The sequence below is a fragment of the Perognathus longimembris genome, chromosome 10 (assembly GCF_023159225.1).
Source record: "Perognathus longimembris pacificus isolate PPM17 chromosome 10, ASM2315922v1, whole genome shotgun sequence".
Taxonomy (NCBI): domain Eukaryota; kingdom Metazoa; phylum Chordata; class Mammalia; order Rodentia; family Heteromyidae; genus Perognathus; species Perognathus longimembris.
The window spans coordinates 4,631,306-4,656,077 of record NC_063170.1 but is presented as its reverse complement, the minus strand read 5'-3'; the positions used below and the strand labels follow the sequence as shown (position 1 = coordinate 4,656,077).

General features: G+C 46.8%; 1 protein-coding gene across 1 annotated transcript in view; it reads right to left on the bottom strand.

The window, feature by feature from the left end:
* Nucleotides 1-24,772, bottom strand: part of Cdyl2 (chromodomain Y like 2) — a 91,642-nt gene that overhangs the window by 38,345 nt on the left and 28,525 nt on the right. The window lies entirely within an intron of this gene.

Below are 24,772 nucleotides of genomic sequence, written 5' to 3'. Positions count from 1 at the left end.
GTCCGATGTCCAGCTCCGCCACGTTCTATCCTGAAGGCCAGGAACCACTAGTCAACCTCTCTGCACCTTAGCATCCCCAACCAAAAAGAGAGACTGACGAATAACAACTACCACCAACGGGCTCGTGAGGGGAACTGAAGGACCTGTAATGTAGAGCGCCCCAGAGCACTCCAGGGAGAGGAAGGGGTTGCTCCGGCACACGCACAACAGTCGACAGGAAGGTTTCTACGTGTGTCCTCTAGTGCGGCATCATTTAAACAAACACGCGAGCGTTTCTCAGGCTCAGAGAATAGAACTGCTTCTTGCCCAAACCCAAAGCGTCCACGGAGCGAGACCGCGGAGGGAGGCTGCGAAGACCCAATCTCCTCACCGCCCCTGTGGGTCCCGCTCTTCTCGCCGGGGTCTCCAACGGCATCCGGATGCCGGGTTGCTCTGCTGGGAGTGAAGGTCCCCGTCGTCTAGGACTTGACCTTGCCTGTGCTGCAACGCTCCCCACCTGGAGAGTGCTCCCCAGCATCCTCCTCCTTCGTCTCCTGACGCCACACGCCTGCTGACTCCCGGCCACCGGCCTCTCTACCGCACAGGCTGCGGGCAGTACCCGAAGCTCGGTCCTTCCCAATGGGAGATAGTGCCAATTCCCTTCTCTTGGACTTACAGGCCCTAAAGAACACGAGCGATGTGAAGGAAACCGAGCCTGCCCACACCTCCACCAGCTTCCTTCCTTCAAGGATGAGCAATCGCAGACTCAGAACGATTCCTTGGAGTTCAACTAAATCACTAATTAACAGTTGCTCTCTGTGATGCCAGACTTGGGACTATTCGACAGCAAGTGCGAGGGGTGAAGGGGAAGTTCTGATGCAATCATTACCTGTGCCACAGGGACCCACGGGTGGCTGTGTCATTCAGGACAATGATGGCGACAGTCACCTGCCTTGATACATGTGCTAGGAACTCTGATGGTCACTTACAAGGTGTCAGGTTTCATCCTGTCCCCAGTCTTTCACCTGGGTGTTCATTCCTACCGCTGCATGAATGAGGACATGGAGATTTCTAGAAGGCAGGTAAGGACACTGAGATATCAAGAACGCTTCCCTCCACAGTCAGTAGGTGTAGTGAACCAAGACTTGAACCCCACAGGGCACCTGTGGCCTGGGGGGGGGGGCAGCGGGGGGAGGGGTAGAAGGAAGACATGTAAAAGAGTAAGCCCAAAGCACTCTGCAGAAAGGACTACGAAAAAAGGGCAGGGTGCCAAGAGAAGCGACGGTGGAAAGGAGGGGCTACCTCAAATGAGCCAGGCAGGAAGGCTCCTCTGAGAAGAACAAGCTCAATGGAGACCAACCTGGATGCTCAGAAACGGAGAGAAAGTGAAGCGATACCCGTTTGAGGCCATCTGACTCCTTAACCTTCCATCATCAGGATAACAAAATAACACCCATAACACCCCACATTTATTCAGCACTCCCCAAGTGCCAGCCACTGACGAATATGATCCCTGTCTATTAGCTCACTGAATCTTCAACGTGAGGACATCAATTTCTCTTTTTGGGCAGTACTGGGATTTGAACTCAGGGTACTGTTGTTGACTAGGCAGTCACTCTACCACTGCGCCATGGGTCACGTCTCGAGCGACTTTTCTGCACTGGTGATTTCTGAGACAGGGTCTCCCTGCCTTCTCAGGCACACACTTGGACCGCAATATGCCTGTGTTTCCCTTCTCACCAGAGCTAGGAGGGCACATGTGCTGTACCACACCTAGCTGCTTCTTCTGGGACAGAGTTTCATGAACTCTTCTGCCCGGGCTGGCCCGAGACGAGGATCCCCACCCACTCCATGCAGCCTGGGGTGACCGACACGCCACTGCACTCGGCTCTGAGTCGAGATGGGCCTTGCTAATCCTTCTAGAAGCCCAGGATGGCCTTCAGCCGTGATCCTCCTGACCTCAGCCTCCCCGGTGGCTAGGATTGTAGGCATGAGCAATGGCACCTTCTTACCGAGGATAAACTGAGGCACCCAGAGGACACAGACCCTGGCCAGGGCCCCACCTCTGAAAGGAACCAGAGTGCTAATCACCCGAGCTCCAAACCCCACACTTTCAACGACTACACATCTCACTGATATCAAGTGGGCCCAACCTGATGAGGCTACAGCAGTCTTCTCTCAACACCTGCCAAGGTCAGTGAACACCTGTGGCACCTTTGCATCCTTCTGGACCAACTCCCCAAGCTTGAGTCTCCTGTGGACACCCAGCATGCAGCGGGTGCCTCCTCCCTAAACACCCCGTCACATGCCTGACTCCAGCGTCCCATCAGGCAAGGGAACTGGATACGATTACAGTTTCTGTGGACCCAGGGTCACCCAGCAAACCCAGAACGGCTCCCTAGTGGATGGGGTTGGCGTGAGAAACCGTGTTGCCGGTCTGTATCTCAGCCTCTGACAGCAAAGAGCAAGGGAATGGCGTGCCATGGCTGTTGAGCACACACACCTTGCTTTGGCTGTTGATTCTTTTTTTTTTTTCTTAATGTTTCTTGGTCAATGTCATCCCTTCTTTCATTCTCCCCTTCTTGCATATGCCCACAGCCTGTACACACATGCACTGGAGTGGACATCCCTAGGCAGACACACAGTTCATTTCCTGACTCCAAACCACAAACGCCACACCCATGAGGACCACGCCTCGTGGATCCTTCAGCATCACAGAACAACTCCTGTGTGGGCGGAAGGGCTCGGGAACCCCATCATTAAACTTGGGGTACACAGACTTCAAGAAGGAAGAAGATAGGGAAAAATTCTGGAAGCAACTTGCCATGAGCTGTTGAGGTCGCCAACCACTGCACTTGCTACGAGTGATCTGGTCAGAGGAATACAGCGGGCACAAAGGCTTCTCTTCCTCATGCCACGAAAGCTGCTCCAGGGAAATGGCTCCCTGACCAAGATACCTGTCTCAGAACCAGGTCAATCCAACTAGCCTCCAGGTGAGGTCCAACCAAGAGAACTGGCAACCTGATGAAAGTGAGCGCGATGGGAGCCCAGACCACAGCTAGGACGCCTCGCTCTCTCATCCCAGACCACCAAAACAGAAAACCGTGACAAGAACCAAAAATCCCCAGGAAAAACATCTGACTAAGACAGACGCCCACACACTTTCCAATAGTACGGTGGTGTGTTTTCCAAGATAATAGAAAATATGGCCCCCGTATTTAAAAGGGAAAAAGGATGAAGTGAAACCAAGAGGTTCAAAAGGAAACTGAAATGAAAGAAGATTCATCTGCATAAGAAAGGACATAAAGAAACCAAAAGAAAACTACAAGCAAAAGAAGAAAATTCCCATTGGAAGCAGGAAAGGACAGAATCAACATGCAGAAAATCAAATCAGTGATGTAGACCACATACATAAAAGCTCTCCAGGAGTGCAGAGGAAAGGCCACAGATTTTAAAGACAAACAGTAAAGAAAGTAAGACTAGATATCTGGGAGAGGTTACAGATCCAACCAATGTAAGTCCAACAGAGGGGGAAAAAAATCGAAATGGGACAAAAATACTAACTTAAGACACAACAGGGGGAAAAAAAATATCTCATGTTCTGAGTCTGAAGGTCAAGAAAAGATCTCAGACATGGCAGAAGGAGAAACTGAGAAAATGTCAACTTTTAGGCTGTGCACAAACATCTTCATTCCCAAATAACACACATACCACCGTCAGGAGCCATCCAGCATGATAAGAACAAGAATCAGATCAATTTCCAAGGCTATTATATGCCATAACATGCCATGAGGAAATAAATATTCCTAACTCGAGAATTCTACATTCTTCAGTCAAGCGATTCTGTGATCCCTCCAATGAGAAGGAGGAAGACATCTCATGTCTTGGAAGATGAAGTATAAACTAACCACTAAAAATAATGACTCAAAAAGGTATTTCAAAAACTGATTTTTCAACCGGTCTCTGAACTGAACACTTAAGAAGGCGCAATAAGGGTACATACAGGGATTAACACTAAACCGTAAGACCAACTAAATATCTACAGTTAATCCTAAGTCATTACTAAGTATGATAAAATCAGAAGCAGATATAAAGTGGTTCTCAAAGGATTATTTATATTTAAAATGTGAAACTAGAAAGCAAAGATACAATGTGATTTTGAAATTCCACATCCAGGTAACAAGCCTAGAAAATGGCACTACATGCACGATAATGGAAATCTAACATGCTACTTATGTGTTTTATTACCAGCAAAGCATATTTGTGCTGAGAGGTGTAGCTAGGTAGGTTGTACTTGGGTAGCATGTATAAGGCCCTGATGAGGGGAAGGAGAGAGGGAGAAGAAAGGTTCAAGAAGAGAAAAAGAATGTATATATTACATTAAACACACACACACACACACACACACACACACACACACACACACGAGTTTCTTAGGCAGGTGCTAGTGGCTCATCCCTGCAATCCTAGCTACACAGAAAACTGAGAAGTTGAGGGTCATGGTTCAAAGCCAGCACAGACAGGAAAAGCCCAGGAGTCCCTCATCTCCAATTAACTGGCAAAAAGCTCTAAGTTGAGCTGTGCCTCAAGTGGTAGAGTCTGAGGTGGTGAGTTCAAGCCCTACTATTGGCACAAAAAAGGAAGATGTGCCCATAAAATGATACAAATGAGCACAGCATTTTTACTCATAGTAGCCAGAAACTAGAGAAATAAAATATTTTTGCAGCTAAATAGATTACGGGATAATCATGCAACGGTCTTGTTGACAGAAAGGACAATGGGTAAACATCTACTCGGAGCAAACTGCAGAAGCATTAGCTGAATGAAAGAGGCCCAACCTAGGAAAGAACCTTGCAGGCAAAGCATATCCACAAGATTACAGAGATTAGTGGCTGCAGGATGCTGGTGTAGGGGTGGGGAGGAGAATGACTACAAAGGCCACAAATAAACTTTCCAGGAGGCAGAAATGTGCTATAATTTGACCACTGTGGTCTCCACAGACATCTGTGAAAAATCAGCTTCACACCGAAACAGTCGGTGTGGTTTGTTTGCAGGTAAATAATGCCTTAATAAAGTTGTGTGGGAAACACAGAAGAAATGCACAAAAATACACATTTCAAATCAATCGAGAAGACGGAGATAAGATCTACACTGCAAATGGTACCTTAAAAATGAAACAAGCATTTGAGAATAAGGGCCAAAAGGAATCAAATTATGAAAGCAGAGATACAATATTTACTCAAAACAAAATCCACAAGTGAATTCTTAAGACTTGATTTGCTCATAACTGCTCAGGAGTGGAAAAGAGCAAAGACAGCTCTCAACGAGCTCACCGGCAAACTCAAGTCCACCCATATCCCACTGGACTCCGACTCAAGAATAAAAGGGGGGAAACCACTGACTTGCACAGCAGCCCCAGTGACTCTCAGGTTCACTTTACCAAATGGAAAAGAGACAGACCCGGCTGACGGCGCTGTGTGTCTTAGGCCTGAGATGGGCGGAGCCAGAAGAGGAGGGGACGATGGCAGAGTGGCTACATGAAGGAACGTTTTTGTGACAAAGCTAAGGCGTGCGGTACTGTGGGGGTGGATCCATGGCTGTGTATTTGTCAAAACCCACAGAGCTACAGACCACGACACGTGACTTTCTCTGTAGTCATTTTATAAATGATTAGGCAGGATGCTGGGGGCCCCCGGGACGGAATCCAGAGGGTGACAGCTGACTCTTACTGTATCGCCAAGGTGGATGCAATCTGAAGTGAAGGGGTGGGGAAAAAGATGTTGGCTTACTTTAAGAAAAAAATGCATTTAACGTGCATAAAACAGAGGCCACAGATAAATAAAGCTATGTTGAAAAAATACTGCACGGTCATTGGTAAATTTGTTCTTCACCAAGGTATGAAAAATAAAGACATGACCTTGCATAGAGACTGAGCCAATACGCATATCGTTGGCAAGAGGAGTCAAGATCTCATAGAAGAAGAAGCTGCAAATAAAATAAGGGGAAGACTAGAATGAACACTGGGATAAGTTTTGAAGAAGTGGTATGAACTGGCTAATTTAAACCATGCATGCACAGACACATACCTATAAATACATAAACCACGGGTGAGTGTACACACCTTAGCTCCTCCACCTGCCCTCTGAGAAGACCACAAAGCAAGGATGCCTCAGTAGCTAGGAACACACCTCACACGCAGAACTTGTTTTCTACACACCATTCTCTAATGAAAGGAACAAGATGCCAGGCACCAGTGGCTGCAGAACTTGTTTTCTACACACCATTCTCTAATGAAAGGAACAAGATGCCAGGCACCAGTGGCTCACGCCTGTAGTCCTAGCTACTTAGGAGGCTGAGATCTGAGGATCACAGTTCAAAGCCAGCCTGGGCAGGAAAGTCTGTGAGACTCTTATCTCCAATTAACCACCAGAAAATTCAGAAGTGGTGCTTTGACTCAAGTAAACAGCAGTAGACTTGAGCTGAAGAGCTCAGGGACAGTGCCAGGCCCAGAGTTTAAGCCCCATGACCGACCAAAAAAAAAAAAAAGAGAGAGAGAAAAAGGAACAAAAATCCCTAGAGAAGTATTGAATTTTAGAACCGATAGGATATAGCTCATCTGCAAGATGAAGCCAGATGATCTTGTGGTGCTAACAAGTAAAATGTCTCCTAAAGAAATGAATGAACAATTCTACAGTGGAAGGGTACAAATAGCAAGGGAGCCAGATGAAGGAGCTCCCAGTGGTCAAGGCTGGGATCATTTTAATAATAAAATAATGACAGTGCTGCATTAAAACCTCAAAATAAAACAAATACCCATGGGTCTGCGTAACATAAATAAATGAATTAGTTAATCAGTAGTTGGCAAATTATGGGCTGACCCTGGCCCGATGCCTATGTTTGGAAACAGTTTTAATGGAATCCATCCAAGATCATCCTTCTCCCTTATGTAATGTGTGTCCTCAACTTCGAGTGTAGACTGTGACAAAATCTATATCGCCTGCAGAATCAAAAGGATTTATTATCCTATTACAGATAAAGTTTGCTGACCCTGGGAGAAATAAGCAAAGGGAAAGAATGGACCCATAGTCATTTCAGAATAATCTCAAGTAATAAATGTGAAAAAAATAATGGAAATGTGGTGGGGAGGGCAGGTAAGAGGGGAGTGGAAGAATGGAAAAGAGAAGAAGGGACACGTCCAGCTGGAATACTCAATGTGCATAAAAGGATAAAAGGAGAGGGAAACGTGAAGATTCCGGGGCAGGTGGGATGGGGAGACAGACGGAAGAAGCGACTCTGATCAAGAAGCAATGGCAACATACATGGATAGGAACCGTGTGAAGTTCAGAAAATTGCTGAAGACGAAGGGAAATGGACAACTCATCATTAGACTGTTGTGGTCATAGCTGCTACAGAAATGATCTACAAATAGATGTTACAATCAATGCGTAAATCTTGAGAGAGAACCAGGATGTACGTGTAGCCTCCAATATACACATGCGATTTCTGCAGTGGTTTTTAACACACAGGCACTGATACTTCACCCTTTAGGAGAGAGCTTAATTATTCTCTCCCTGAATGACTTAAGAATCAAAAAAAAAAAAAAGACTAAATTGCACAGATTAACTTTCATAAGAAATATCAGAGAGCTGCAAGAAGATAAAGCACAAAGCTCTCCAGTGCTGTTTCAAGGGGCTTCGATGAATGAGGGTGTGTGTCCCCCGCCTCTGCCTGGGCGCCTTCATACATCAACCTGTCAGTGTGCAACAAATGGACCCGTAACTATAATGCCGTTACAACAAAAAACCCCAACAGATCCATTTCCAGAACTTTACGAGACGATTCTCAAATGCCACCGAGAGAATTCAATGAACACGGACGAGAGATCTCTGAAGAAGCCCGGTACTGAGAAGGAAGCCCCGCACTTACATCCGTGAACGCGTAAAAAGCTGCCGTCCTCACCTGAGGCTGGCGTGAGGAAGGAAAAGCGAGCTAAGCAAGAGAGAAAGCCAGGGAACAGAACTGTGCGCAGGAAGATAGATGACTCGTTAAAAGAAAGAAGTGGCATGAAAAACCCTGACAGATGAAGGGGCTAGTGGAGACGTGGCACTGGCGTGGAAAAGGAAGCCCTCAGTTCCCAGCAGAGGACACAGAGTCCAGGGTTTCCTAAAGATTGATTCCCAGGTGACTTCGAAAGTCAGAAAATCTACACACACACACACATACACACACACACACACACACACACGCGCTTAAAGGGAAAAAGAGGCAGGGAACCACCTCATCTTTAACTGAAAAATAATCTGCTTTTTAAAGTACTTTAATGGTGTAAATTAAAATGGAAAAAAAATCAAGAAATATATGAAGATCTCAGTAATGCAATTAGAGATAAATACATAAATGATTAAACTATTTACAGACGGAATGCACAAATGGCTACTTAATACAGAGAACACTTTATCACAGTAATGACCAGGAATGTGAACATAAATTCACTAACAAGGCTCTGGTTTTGCCGATTTAAAGGTGTTGTGAAAATGAACAGTGGCACTGTCGAGGGATGGCGAAGACACTCCTGACTCACTGTTTTGTGGTGGTCAACTTTCAGTGGGAGATTTTCACACTAAGTAGCAAGTGCCTTAAAATGTCTCTAACTCATTAATGGAGTAACGTCTCTTTGAAAAACTGGCAAAGCGCGGTGCATGTTTACCGTAGGTTTCCATGGAAATAGATTAAATGCGACATCGCTCACCAACAAGCTCAAATGAAATGGGCATGCCCTAAGTATTAGATCAACAAACAGGTTTTAATAATGTAGGAAAGTGCTGAAATATTAAATGAAAAACTGTGTTCCCCATTGCCTCAAGGAATCCGCAACCCCCTAGCAATTCCTCCTTGCCGCTCCTCCCATCAGGGGTGGACTGTATTTCCCAATCGCTGAATCCAGGCTGCCCTTGTGACTTGCTTTAAGCAACAGAATGGGGTAGAAGTGACTGTGCCACTTCAAAGGCCGGGCCTTAAGAGGGCACTGAGGCTTCTGCTCCCATCTCCTGTGTCAGCTGTCCTGGCTACACACTGGCCTAGCATATCAGAGGATAAGAAACACCGCAGAAGACTACCAGCATCTCAAGCTAGGAATTGGCCGGAGCCACCTGGTCTTCCACCCTAGCTGCATGAGTGAGTCCAGACCAAACCAAACTGAGCAACCACCCAGGCCCCGTGCAGAATCTTGAGGGATGATCATCTGCTCTTGTCTTAAGCAACCAAGTTGTATCAAGGTGTACCACGGGTATACCTTGATCTAGTATAGAAATGTAACTACTATAATTGTATTTCAATCACACTGAATACGCACACCCTAGGGGAAAAAAAGAATATAAAACTTCATTTGTAAAACTATCTCAACTAGGTAAAACACCACACACACGCGCGCGCGCAAAAGAGGCTAACATGCTAACAGGAATGGGAACAGGGAATAGGATTAGAGTTAATTGTCTTCTACATACCCCCAACACCCTTCCTTTCCTCCTCACCCTTCCCTCAAGGCTACTAGTCAATAGAGCACCCACACATTAGCCCACATCACCCCCAGACACTCAGCACAGAATTTACAGAGAAACACTCGATGAATTTTACAAGTATTGTTTTCAACTTCCCAGTCCTGGCAGCCACAGCTGCTGTTGCAGAACACAAAGGACAGAAACTCATTCATTCATTCAACCAACAGCACTTACCACATGCTAGGGACCGTGGTAGACGCCAGAGGTATGCCCTGTGGGGCATCAGAGAGATACAACCAATCTAAGTACCACAGACAGGGTGTCTATGTTTTCACAAAGCTTGGCATCCAGTGGGGAAGAGTCTATCTTTCCTACTCTTACCCTCAGGAAAAGATATAAACCCAAACTACTGTTTAAGTACCTACATCAAGTCTATCAAAAATCCTGCAAACTATCTTGTGAAGCACAAACCAACTATGTCCAACAGTTTCTCCTTAGCTGCAAGTCAATGGACCTTCTCCAAGAACATCAAAAGGACTGCCTTCACAAAAGAGCAAGAGCTCAAAGCCAAGAAGGCAAGGCTAGATCGACCCCACTCAAGGCTGGTGGTTAACAGCTGCTGCTTAGAAACAAGCCAACCTGAACCTGAATCTAGACGCTATGCTAGTGAGACATGCAGGACCGTAATCAGCCATCCGGGCCCCTCTGAGCCCCAGTTCTTCCATCTGGAGAGGGAAAAAAATGATCATGGAGCTGCATCGTTCGGTGATCAAATGAGATGGTGTTTGGAAAGAGTCCACAACTGGACCTGGCCACAAGTAACTATCAATGCATTAACCACCTAGATGCTCGGAGCAGCCCCAGAGGAAACCATCCTAATGAGCAAGAGTACAGGAAATGCTCTGTGGTGTAAGGAAAATGGCGAGAATCAGGTGAGGAGAGGGAGCACCCAGGGTGACAAAAACAGGAAAGGAGCAATGGAGAAGAAACAAGATTGGAGCTGCAGTCTTCCCGTTCCACAAGTGGACACCTGGCAGTCTGATGCAGGTGTCAGAAGACCTGGCTCCTTGACTACATGGCCAAGAGTCTCAGACAAAACATATTTACTAGCTCCCTGCGTGACATGTAGCAGGGTCTGCCCCCTGTGTTCTGGGAAGTTCCGGGAGTTGATGGAGCCATGGCCGGAAGTCACACTGGACCAGGCACTGAATAAATCCCCACCTCCGCCTCCATTCGTCCAGAGCCACTTTCAACAGACTGCAGAGAGCTGCTGAGGTTCTGCCTGCTGTCGAGACCGGTGCTAAAAAGAACGCTGTAGATCTACGATTCCAGGTGCCCAAAACAAGGTAGCACCCTCAAATGGGTCAGAACATGAGACTTTTTCCAGTTGGCTCTCCCCAGCTCCAGACATCCTAATTGCATCAGGGCAGGACACGGGGTCAATCTGAGTGCTCAGACCCAATGCTGAAGACATGACCCCGTCTTAATTTTTATCAGCAAAGCTCCTGTTTGTAACTGAATGGCTAAATCCAGCATGCAGAGAGAAAGCCCCAGAGAGCCCTGGGAATGCTACTTACACCTGGACCCTCCACAGCTCGAAAGTCGGCACTGTGAGGGGCTGTCGTAACGGAGAAAAAAAATGTTTCACCAATATTTACTGGGTAAATTCCAATGAGAGCCTTGATTCTCTTAAACCGTAAGTGTTTTTCCTCAGTGCAGTGCAGGATCACCTTGTAAAGTTAGATCACCTTGAAGCTATCCAGAAATCAAGGAAGGATGCTTTTATACCAGCAGAAGAACGCAGAGGATCAAACGCTCAGGGCTGCGGTAAAGATGGCGTCCTTCACTCCATCCCACCCCATGAAGGGGTGGGATATAGAGGACATTTGGCCAGCGGGAAGAACAAGGACTGGGATAGAAGCAAAGGGAGACGCTCGCATGTGTCCAACAGGCACTGTAGCTGCCACATCCTTCATTTTGGTACAGCACTACCACTCCCTTCTAAGGGTATCACCACCATCCCATTACAAGAGCAAGACTCAGCCTCTCCATCGAGGGGAAAACTCAACACTCTCGACTGCACTGGGCCTTGTTGGGTGCCACTGTACCCAACAAGCAAGCAGTAAATATTAGCCGGTAGTCATACTTCCTTTTAAAAATGAATAAGCAAAAATAAGCAAATAAAAGGCATAGACTTTTTAATCACTTATAAATGAGAAGTACTAGAAGCTCATTTTGTGGTTCAAGTTGTTCTCAGATCCAAAGTACAAAGACAGCATGCTGCAGGAATCTGGCAGTGAAGGAATATTTATTATAAAATAGTGTAGATGCGATCTTTTTGAAAATCTTTTAAAATACAAAAAAAATGCTTAATACAAAGCAAAATGAGGCCATTATCTATCCACATTCCTTTGTTTAAATATAAAGATAAAAAACATACTTCTGACAACATGTACATGCTCCCATGTACAAGCTGAACAGAAGTGCAAGGCACCAACTGAACCAGAGGAAATAAAAACAGAAAAGAACAGTCAGTACCCAGCATTAACTTGTTTTGAAAACACCAAAATTTTCCAACATGATTGATACATTAGGAAATATTTGGGGCATCCTGGGGATTTTGCATTTGCTTGCGAATGATTTCATCCACTAGAAACAACAGGTAAAGGCAGAAAGCGCTAACCAGCTCAACCACATCCCATAGGCACCTGTGCGTGCATCTCTCTCTCTCTCTCACACACACACATACACACACACACACACACACACACACACACACAACTGTGGTGTTTTAAATTCCATAAAGAGCTAAGTCACCAAAGAAGAATTTTGAATATGCTAATTTTTGGTTTTGCTAAAAAAATCAGAAATAGTTTTGCAGCACATAGCACATGCCCGGCACACTATTCATTTTGAGATGTGAAGGAAGTCATTTGAAATTTTAGTTTCATGAATACATATTTTTGTAACATTGCAAATCTGAATCCCGAATCGCAGCTGGTTATCTTCGGTCGGCCTCTCAAGCTGCTTGCTGTAAATACGGAAACAATGCCTTGTGTGCAACAGGCCAACACACAGGAGAAAACACACCGCACGCCCCGCGGAGTCAAGGTGTGGTTACACGACTGGCAAACTGGACAAGGCCAGCAGTACTGGACTGTGGTAATGGGAGGCAAACTGGGTGGGAGGGCCAGTCTCGCGGGGCGCACCAGGAAGACAACTTCCTGGACAAAGCCAATTTTCGACAGGAAGTGGGTATTCCCATGGGAGAGAGGAACCTCTCAGTGGACCCTGTGGTAAGTAAACCACTATGTCCAAAGACCGTGACAGCTCTCACTGGGGCAGGAAGCGGGCGGGCACAGACGCATGCACACCTGCAAGGGGGCAAAGATGGGTCTACTGGAGTGCTACAGGGGAAGTCCTGCTTCTATCAACATTTCAAGCCAAGGAAAGAGCTGGCTTTTCCCATCTTGAAAGGGTTTCTTGTCCTCTATCAGAATGGGCAGGTAAAATCTCCTGATAACCCCAGTTTGGGGCGGGGGGGGGGGGGGGTGGCGGTGTGATTCAAACTACTTGTTGTATGAACCTCAGCAGATTCCTTTTCCCTTTCCAGGACTCCTGTCCTCTCCAGAAATGGACAAGTTCTGAAATGGCTGTGCGGAATGAAGGTCAAAGGTTTAAAAGAATAACAACATGCCTGTTGTTCTTAAGAATGCTGGCTTAATAGAAATAAACCAAGAAGTTGCTGCACACCTGGCTTGTGACCAACACCAGTTCCTGTGCCTCGTGTATTAGATCAGACTTCCCCAGACTTGCCACAAGCTCTGGCCATATCAATGAAATCATCTATGCTATCCCTGACTCTAGCTCTTTCTGCTTTCCCAACAGGTCTGGTCTGTTGAACTCCAGCACACATTTACAGAGATGCCAACCTGAGACCCCTGAGCAGAAATGCCACTTCATTCTACTACACTCAACCCAGCTAACTCCTAAGGCTCACAGTGACATGATCCATTAGCTCCAAAATAAGCCACCATTACATTTGGATCAGAAGTTCCATTTTCAATAATCAAATGGAAGCATCAAGCTTTGTAGATCTGAATGCAGATTCCATAGAAGAGAAGCAATATGGTCAACCCATTCCAGCAAGCAGGAGGTAAGCCAGTCCAAGCACTGGGAAACCACTCAGGACCAGAGACAGAATCACCAACTAGAAGCATCCATAGACCCCAAAGGGGCAGTTAAGTCCATGGAAATGAGAAGATGAGTCTTCCTTACTGGGTGGAGCAACTGAAATGACATCTACCGAGTTTAACTGCCTTGTGGTGCCCATGTTGCACAAACATAACCAGGGCTTCAGTCTAAGCCAGGAGGCTATGAAACGAAGCCTGCAAAGATCTGAGGGTGAAGAGGAAAAAAAAAACCTATGTAGCTCAGTCCATGAAGAAAAAAAGGACTGTGGAGTGCAATGGAGGTTACAGGAATCCTGGGGAGCCCCAAGTTAAAATCTCACCACAGTTAACAGTGACTGAGAGCTCTGGGCAACAATCACTATCCAACACCCCCAATTAAGCCATCCAACTGGGGAAGCAGTTATTCTGACAGAGTTCTCATACTTCTCATGCTCACCTCCCATACCAAGACCTGCAATCTCACCTCCTGAATTGTCTTCTATACATTTAAGGGCATTTACTGTCCTCTACTGATACTGGCCCCAAACATGACACTCCCCTCTTCTAGTGCCTCTGAAGGGCAGTCCTACCCTCTCTGGCCTCCTTTTCTCCCTTCTCACACTGCCACTAAGAATCTATTAAGCTCTTCAGTGGTTCCTTCTGCTCATAAAAGAAAGTTCAAAATCTTCACTTGGCCTTTAAGGCCCTGCACAGTTTCGGCTTCTATCCTTCTACCCTGCCACTTCCTCCTCTTTCTCAACCCTCCTCAGGGGCCTGGTGCTCCGGGGGACATTCATTCCCCATCCCTCTTCCTCTAACTAGCTCTGACCTACCCCTTGGATGGAAAAAGTGGATTCTGTACCAGACATCTTGAGCTCAAAATCCAGCTCTGTCACTGACTTGTGATGCCTTTAGGTAGAGGTCTATAGCTCTGTTTCCATTCCTCTTGGGATGGGGGGATGGGGGGAGGCGGGAAATAAGCATTCCTGCTTCATGATTCCTGCTTCTTCCTTTTCTAAGGATGAAGAGCTGACAAACATAAAGCAGGTGAAGGCATCAGAACAGGGCCTAGCACACAGAAACCAACTCAGTCAGTATCTCTTAGCTCCTCCTTATCTCAGCTCAAATATCACTTCAAAAAAAAAGAGCCTCCTCTATAGGTAAGATTTCCTCATCAAATGCCTTTTCATTCAAAGCACTTATTGCATCATAATTACAGATAGCTTAATGGGACTATCTGATGGGTGTGTCTCAACCACTAGTCAGAGAACAGGGTATTATCTAGTTTTTCTTACACTAATGCCAGTACTTCCACAACTTCTAATATACTGGGTGACTGAATGAATGGATAACTACATAAACGGATGAGTATGGAGATGATGGGATGAATGGATGACTGGATAGATAAATGAATGGATGGATGGATGGATGAGGAGGTGGATAGAGAGATGAGTGGGTGGATAGACAGAATGGAAGATAGATGAGTGGGTGGACAGATAACTCGATGGAAGGATGGATGGATAATTAGATGGATGGATTAGTGGGTAGACAAATGAGTGGGTAGATGGATAGATGACTGGGTGGATAGATGGATGAATGGTTGGATAGATAACTGGATGACGAATGGATCGATGAGTGGGTGGATAGAGAGATGGCTGGATGAATGAATAAATGGATGGGTGGGTAGATGAGTGGATGGATGGATGGATGGATGGGTGGGTGGATGGATGGATGGATGGATGGACAGGTGGGTAGATGGATGAGTGGATGGATAGATGACTAGGTAAATACATGGATGCGTGAGTGGTTAGACAACTGGATGGATGGATGACTGGATGAATAGATGGGTGGATGAGTAGGTAGACAGACAGATGAATGGGTGGATGGATGACTAACTAGATGGATGATCAATGGCTGGAGACAGAGTATCACAGAACCCGGTGGCTACTCACAGTCCAACTTTAATCTCACCAGGTTTACCTCTGTGAACTACTCTCTTAAGTCCTGAATGATCTTGTGCGTGCTATGAGGGTGCTATGAACATCGCCAGTTCTCTTTCCCCCCTCACTTTTTTGACAAGCTCCTTCTTACAAAAGAGAGTAGGGCTAGATTTACTGGTGGCAGTGGAGTAGGGCACTCCAAATACCACACACTAAGCATATCCATCGCCACAGGGGAAGAACATCAGTGAGGACTAAAGGAACCTGAGTCATTCCACCAGGCAGCATCTAAGGAGACTTCTTTGTGTCTTTATGAGGCACAAAGAAAATCCCTGTGTCCAACTAGAGACTGAGATAGATCATTTCTTTGGTTTCTACTGTATAGAACATAGCAAACACTCATGAGACTTGCTAGGGACAGATAGTGGGGAAGTGGATAGTTAAAAGACACCTGCCTTTGGGAGGAGTTAGCCAGATGTGGTTAAGACACATGGGAAGTAAACAAATAATTGCAAGTGTGCAAGGCACAGTGCATCCAAGCAGAGTAGATCCATTCTTTACTAAAAAATGCACTCGCACACAGAATGGGGCACAGGACTTAGGACAAGTTTCCCACATGACTTGTGGAAGCAATAAAGGGTGCACTGAACAGGTCTGGTTCTAAACAGTTTCTCCCTTTGAAAGGCCAAGAGTGATGAGCTGCAGTCAACATATATCTGTTGGCTGGCATGTGTGAGTGAGCACAGTTACTAAATGACCCAAACCCAGGAGAGGGTATCACCCACTTTACAGACACAGCAACTGAGACAGACCCAGAGACCTAGGTAAGATTTCTAAGGGCACACACTAAGCCAGGAAGAACAAAACAAGACAGCCTCGGATCCATGCTTACTCTGCTATTCCTGGCCTCACAAGGAGGAACTAGAAGAGTTTGGTTTTCTGCTGGCACAAAATTGAAGGCATAACTTAAAGTGTTGATATAAAAATATTCATTGTCAAGGTAGTCTGCCAATGAAACTCATGACTTTAATTTTAAGAATGCCAAATTATCTTATGCCATGGGCATCATGACATGAAATACCTCTCATGCACAAACCCCTTAATTCTTATCAAAGTTTTGCCTCCTTATGCCTATCTTTCATTCAACCAACAGAAGGAGAGACTGGGATGTTATACCTGTTTTATAGATGCCAAAATGGAGGCCTAAGGACCAGGAGTCAAACCCATTCCTATGCACGGCTTCTATCACCTGACCATGTTAGCTAGAACAAGGCTGACTGAGTGTTCCAAGACAAGGCAGGCTGGGATGACGGTCAGGCTCAGGAGCTAGAAATGGCCACAGAAAGGAACAAATATAGAGGAAGAAGCAGGAAGTCCAGTCTGGCAAGTGTAACCTGACACCGCAGACTGTAAGGCAGGTGATAGCTAACAGACATATGGGTCTTGGTGGGAAGAAACCAGAACCAGGGGGCATAAAGCAGCATCAGGAAAGCCTTCCCAGTAGGAAGGGCCCAACAGTCACACCTTTGTTAGAAACAGAACCTCGGTCACCAACAAGAGAAAGCGGGCATAGGGACTGTGTTCTGGACAACAAGAAGATACCTAAGAAGGCAAAGACTTGGGGCCACAGAACAATGTAGGAATCCTGAGAGCAGAACCAGAACGTCAGACAGAGTTGTTCTTGGCAACAAGACCAGAGATGTCAGAACTACTACGTGTGTTCTGGGCTTTAGACTTAATGGACCTACAGACCGGGGCAAGGGCTCCTGAGATTCCCAAGGGCCTCACCTCTACAGAGAACACTACTCCGTCATTCCTTCATCAACTACCTATTGAGCACCTCTTCCAGACTTGGCCCAGGCTCAGTTCTAGACATGCAATACTGAGCAAGACAGGCCCGGTCCTTGTCCTGGGCACTCCAGGTCCAGGGCAATGGTTCTCAAACTGCCGTCTGGGAATCTCCATAGGTGCCTACAAAAATGCAGATTGCTGGGATTTTCCCCAGGCTGTGGATGAGGATAGGAGCAAGGCCTTGAGCAAGTCTTCTACCTTCTTGGGAGTCTGTTTCTGCATTCATCAGTGAGCCAGGAACAGGAGTGGCTCGCGGCTGCGGTATGAAGAGACCATTCTCAGAGTTGAACAAGGAGTTGACACACATCGGGATGGCCATGAGCTTCACCATCTTCATGTCTGGCATCATCCGCAGGAATGGAGCCTCCTCCCCCAGAGGTGCCTTACACAAACCTGGCCCTCTCCTCCAGTTGATCTCACAAGGAAAACCTCTGCCCGTAAACATGAGCTCTTCTGCAAGGGCAAAGATGGGCACTGGCTGCTGAGGGTGTTGCTCCTGCATGTCTATTTATCTCATCCATTCCTTCATCACGGCTTTTGAAAGAGATGTTCCTGCCAGGGAAAGATGTCCTGGTATTTCCCATGTATCCACAGGAGAAGCAGGCTACGGCTAGCTGCTACTTTCATCTACTCTCATTGTTAAGTCCATCCTTAGCATTGGAGACTGGAGACCTCAGTGGGCCAGTCTGGAAGCCCGGCTACCACTTGTAACGTTCCTGGTTTAAAAATAAACTGAGAGCCCAGCCGTTTCAGAAACTGAGCATGTGTGGTTGCTGAGAGGCTTTCTTTAGAGACACAAGTGGAGTAACATCCTAAATAAGAGCACAGACTAAAATAAGCCAAGAGAACCCATGTCGGATCGTTAGAATAGGGCAGTGACTACAGGCAGAAAATGCTGTGCTCATCCTGAAGAGACCCTAAGCACAAGGGACACATTTCTTTCTGTCACCTCCTCGCAGCAAGTTAAGAAGGCTCCTTCTAGGGTCCCGTGTGCCTGGCTGGCTCAAATGGCGAGCAGTTCAATCAACAGCAGTGGTGCTAAGCCTCCAAGGGCAAAAGAGCTCCAAGACCACTGCCGCTCCTGGCTGCCTGTGGGCTGTGTGCTGGCCACAAAGCCATGCACTTCCAGGCAAGTCCTGGGGTGGCCACGGCTGTCCACAGTGGCCAACTGACAGGAGAGAAAACTGAGGCACGGAACAATCAAGGGTTTTTTCAGAAACCACATGGGGAACAGGTGGAGTTCACAACCAGATTCACCATTACAGGATTTAAGGATTCCCAGGACCCAAGCAAGTATGAGCAGGGAAACGGTGACCCACAGGGGCGTCTTTCACGTTGTGATTATTCCAAGAGGTCATGCTGACTGTCCAAGTCCTTCCTTGTCCTGAGAGTGAAACACAAGCACCAGCGTGCTTCACCGGGCTGAGCTCCTGGCAACCACGCCCTTCCACGCAGGTGTGCCATCCAGCAGAGCCCACCATTCCCCACCCATTTCACGAGGCACGCATTCTACACTTTACCATCAATACCCGTGAACCAACGTGCTCCTTCCAGTTGGCCACAACCCTAACTCTATGATTAAGATCGCAAATCAACCCACTTCTCCGAATCACCAAGGAACAAAACCCCTCAGCCAGACCTCAAAGACAGCGCCTGCCTAGTCTTCCTGCTTCCACCTGGCCTCCATGCAACCGAACCTGTAGAGCCAACTCTGGAACAAAGGCCCTGTCACCAAACCTGTCGGCATCTTCCCACTTCACAGTCTAGACCGGCTCATCCCTATACCTGCTCGGTCCAGCTGCCTTGGACATTTCACAGGTCATGGTCAGCTCTTTCCCATTGTAGACTTTGTATGCAATGTTTCCTGTGGCTGGGACATTGTTTACTGTCATATACCTGTCTGCATGTGTACACACGTATACACACAGTCTCACCAATTCTATCCCTTTGCAACACTTAACATAAAGATATGCACACTTACGTGGTTCATAGTGACCGTCCATTTTTACCCTCAACTACACCCCTACTTTTTTGGGGTTTTTTTTTGGTCAGTCGTGGGGCTTGAACTCAGGGCCTGGGCACTGTCCCTGAGCTCTTCAGCTCAAGGCTAGTGCTCTACCACTTGAGCCACAGGGCCACTTCCGGTTTTCTGGTGGTTAATTGGGAGATAGGAGTCTTGCGGACATTTCCTGCCTGGGCTGGCTTTTAACCAGGATCCTCAGATCTCAGCCTCCTGAGTAGCTAGGATGACAGGCGTGAGCCACCAGTGCTCGGCTCAAGTGCTCAGTTTTGTGACTAAGAACTACCCTAAGACCCTGAAGCCTCATCTATAGGCCAAAGTCCAGAGAGCCACAAGAAATTCTGGCAAGAGGCGTAAGTGAGCACTGTGAGAAATGTAACCCACAATGAAGTGAAAAATACCTGGCATATTTTGCTCCTGAAAGCCAGCCAACCCGGGAAGAGCAGCATGCTTTAGTGACAAGCACCCACCCTGTTAGTCAAGAAGGGCAGAATCTGGCTGGGAATATGGCCTAGTGGCAAGAGTGCTTGCCTCATATACATGAGGCCCTGGGTTCGATTCCTCAGCACCACATATACAGAAAATGGCCAGAAGTGGTGCTGTGGCTCAAGTGGCAGAGTGCTAGCCTTGAGCAAAAAAGAAGCCAGGGACAGTGCTCAGGCCCTGAGTTCACGGCCTAGGACTGGCCAAAAAAAAAAGAAGGGCAGAATCTAGAATCTGAATTCTATGATGCCAATGAGTAGATTCCCATTTTTTGAACCCCCACGTGTCACAAATATCTTTCATGTCTCTATTCTCTTATGGAATAGACACTCACTTGGTCTTAAGAGGCCAATTTGAGCTCTTCGCATTATGTGTGTTTGAGTCACCAAAGAAGCATACAGTCTAGTTCAAGTTCAAAAATGATCTACTAATCCATAAACATACATGCATACATATATGGTTTATATGAAAGAAGATTGGCTAGGAGTTGCACCTGCTGAAGGCAGGTGATATGTTCACCAGAATGCAACAAAAGATTCTCTCCATGTATGTGTGTTTGAAACTTTGCACATAAACATTGAGAAATTATTTGATCAGCATTTAGTGACTCAAATCAATATCCGTCCATATGTTTTTCTCCCAATGAAAAGCATTTGCTTTTAAACCATCAGTGAAAAGGAGTTTGTAAAATAGAGATTGATTTTAATAAAACAAACAGCTGTACGATCTGCTCCAATTTTAACTATAACACCTTACCAAAATAACATTAAATTATGAATGGGTTTCTAAGTACTATGTGTTTCAAAAGCTGAAATTCTCATTAGAGTAAGTTTTAAGTAACTGAAAACATGATGTGGGTACTGAGGCCGGCACTGATTCCGTATTTACTGAATGGAACACCAGCTGAGATATTTTCCTCTATTAAATTGTGACTGGTCTTTAGCTTATGCTAAAAGATGTGTGTGTGTGTGTGTGTGTGTGTGTCTGGGTGTGTGGGGGGGTGTTAATGAGTAGAGTTCAGATCTAGGTTCTCCCCACTCTCCTCTTTAAAAAGAAGTAGTGAAAGGGGCTGGGAACGTGGCCTAGTGGTAGAGTGCTTTCCTAGCATGCACGAAGCCCCGAGTTTGATTCCCCAGCACCACATATACAGAAAACGGCCAGAAGTGGCGCTGTGGCTCAAATAGCAGAGTGCTAGTCTTGAGCCAAAAGACGCCCGGGACGGTGCTCAGGCCCTGAGTTCAAACCCCAGGACTGGCAAAGAAAAAAAAAAAAAAAGAAGCAGTGGCTCTTCAGAAAAGTGGCTGCTTGGGCAGGGCACTGGTGGCTCACACCTGCAATCCTAATTAACCCCCAGAAAACTGGAAGTGGCACTGCAGCTCAACGTGGCAGAGCTCTAGACTTGAGCAGAAGCAGCTCAGGGACAGCACTGAGGCCCTGAGTTCAAGCCCCAGGACTGGCAAAAAAAAAAAAAAAAAAGCCATTTCCTCTAACCTCTCTCTCCCAAGACCCACAGCCCAATCTAGCCATGAGGTAGACAGCACTAAAAAGGACTGAGCAACAGTCTACAAAATATCTGCTCAGTATTCCTTGAAACTGTCAAATACATCCGAAATAGGTAATCTGCCGTGGCCCCGCAGACCCAGGAGGCCGCGGCAACGTGAAATGAAGCACGCTACTCTGCATAGAACCTGGGGTTCTACGAACGAGCCAGACGTGTTTTCTGAATATGGGTCCCTGGGCTGTTTCTTTCCTTGTGAAAAGTTTTGAAGCCCCGCTGCACTAAACACACAATTTTATACATCCCATTGTTTTTCAACAGAACCCAAAGGGGCAGTGGCCATTCACAACCTGCTTGCTTTGTATTCCCGGTGAAACTTCACCCGACATCCTGTAGTCATAGATAAGATAAACACCGTCATTATGAAGTTCCCGAGTGAGCTGCGGCTCTGTTCAGTGCTCTGGGAACCAGAGACTCCCCCGACACATACGGTTTCTGCCATCTCCCAGTCCCCGGGCGGCCTTCCCTTCCGCCCTGGGCTGTGATGTCACGCTGCACCTTCTGCGTGGTCTCGGGGGCTGCGGTCTCACGAGCGCATGGGCTACCAGTCGCCCAAGCCGAGCAGGTGTGTGTGGCCGCAGCCACGCCTCCCGCTCATCTTTCTCTCCCACCAACCTGAAACTCCTTGAGCCCCAAATCTTGGAACTGAAAAAGGGACGTCAGAGAAAAATCCAAGGGCAGTAAGATGAAGTGTGGAGTTTAGCTGCCAATAGTAATAATGATAGTAATAATAATCGTGATGACGATGATGGTGGATCCTTAGTAATGCCGAACGCACCACAGTCAAGCATGACGCAAACAGAGAAAACAGGACGAGGAGCACAGGAGATTCTCTGTGCTATCTCTGTCACAAACCTGACATTATTCTAAGGTGAAAGTCTGTATAAGTTAAAAGAATGATTAAGAAGAAAGAAAGGCTGGACTCCTGGAAGGGCTGGCTGTGAGAAGGGTTCAAAGGACGCTCTCCCCAACAACAACAACAACAACAAAGCATTTACAGCCTCTGAAAATTGTCCCAAGTGCAGACAGCAAAGTGAGAAGCATTTTTTAAATGTTATTAAACACCACCGAATCTCAGCAGTAAAGACGTGGGGAGTTTGTGTCCCTGATCTACAGCTTGTCCTCAAGCTTCGGCCCAGCTCTCTACAGGTGCTGCACTACAGGAGACGCGGACAAGAATCGTGGGCTTCTCCTTCCTCCTGGCTGAGCTCCACTCTACAGGGAGGGGGGCTCTCATCTCCTCCCCCACGACTCCCCGTGTCACAGAATCGATCCTGGGATCTACAGCAGGCCAGACAGGGGTACCCAAGGCGAGGGCTTTAGTGTCTCCCCAACCCATGCAGCATGTGAGGTGGGCATCTCAAGAAGGAGGGTCAGACTCAGAGGGGCTACCATCCCGTCTCACCGGGCCTGGGAATAAGACAGAGCTGTCGCTCCACAAGATGCGAGTTCTGTCCCCTCTGTGCGGTGGAAGTTCTACCCAAATCTGGCAAGCAGCAGGCGATGCCTCCGGGAACTGACTTTATTTGGAATGGGGCAGAGAGAAGATGGGGATTAAAGACACTGTTGAAAACAAAGGAGCCCTTGATGCTGAGTAGTTCCAAGGTGAACCAATAGCTCTATAAAACTAGGAAGGACATGCCAAATGGCAGAGCCGTCACAAACTTCACGATGAACAAAGGAACAAGGCACGTGAATAGGGCTCATTTCTGAGCCCAGACACCCAGGCATAAGGGTTAGGCTGCACCCACTAAGATGGCATCCGAGCCAGGGGCAGAGATCATAAAATCATGATTTCACACTTGGAATCATGACCCCTCACCCCGCCACTATCCACCAACAAAAGATAGCGCCTTATTAGCTCAAGGGGTTTGAGAAAAACTTCTAACCCAATACTGAGTAATAAACCACCCTCTAAGACACACAAAGGCAGAGTAGAAATTAACTGGCTAAAAGGATGTTAAATAGTACATCATTCACCAGTAAGAACCTTGCATTCGGCCAGGTATCAGTGGCTCATGCCTGTAATCCTAGCTACTCAGGAGGCTGAGATCTGAGGAGTGCAGCTTGAAGCTAGCCACGGTACAGAAGTCCGTAGACTCTTATCTCCAATCAACTGTTCAGAAAAAGCCAGAAGTGGTGCTGTGGCTCAAAGTGGTAAAGTGCTAGCCTTAAGCCAAAAAAGTTCAGGGATAGAACCCAGGCCGCGAGTTCAAGTCTCAAGACTAGCACCAAAAAACAAACCCAAAATGTTGATCCAGGGCAAGTTCTGGAAAACCTGGCTAAACGACAACATAAAAAAGCTGAGCAAGGAAGGTCACCAGGAGCTACACCATACAGGGCAAATAAGACTTCATAGAATTAACTCAGCTTAGTTGTTAAATAAATAAGCGACCAAACAGAAATAGCAAGCTCTGGATAGAGATGGAGGGAAAGAACCACTACCCAAATTCACTGCAATGTATTCTCTTAAAATGACCAGCTTGGAGCCAAAAGTTACGAGACATGAAGGGAAAATGTGAACTTCCAATGAATGGATAAGAAGTAGGTAAGAGAATCGGGAAAGGTGGGACATGCCTGCAATCCAATCCCTGAGAAGGATTGCAAGCTTAAAGACAGCTATTCAGTAAGACCCCCATCCAAAAAAAGAAGAACACTTTTAAAAAAAAGTAAATAGAAACCATCTTTGAGGAGGTCAGCTGTTGAACTTAGTAGAAAAAGAACTCAAAACAATTACTATTGAAATAAATACTCGAAGAACTAAAGAAAACCATATTTCAAGAATGAAAGGCAAGAAGGAGTGTGACGAGTCAAACAGAAATGATCAAAAAAGACAGAAAACAGAAAGGCTACCTGCACAAGAGAAAAGAGCCCTTGGGAGGCGCTTTTCCCCAGGGGTGACAGGAAGCTCCGGTGTAGCTGCTCCCCCGGTGGAAGGGAAAGTGCCCTCAGGTGCTCTGAAAAGCAAAGCAGCCCGGCCATCTCTGGGAATCTCCGAGGCTCCCTATCAGATCCAGGGGACCACGCACGGGATGACTTTTCTCTAGCTCTACGGGCAGTGACTCCCGCTGCTCTTCTGCAGTGCCGCCTTCCCCCAGTGCGGCCACTCCGCAGACGGGCTGAGCCTTCCCATTCTAACCCCCCAATCCACTTCTCGCCGCGCTGCAGTGATTGCTCTGTGATGTGCTGTTACGTCCGTCCCAGACAGCAGACGTACCAGGCTCACAACACCACTCTCAATGGGAGACGGGCTTTGCTAACCAAGTTTTACC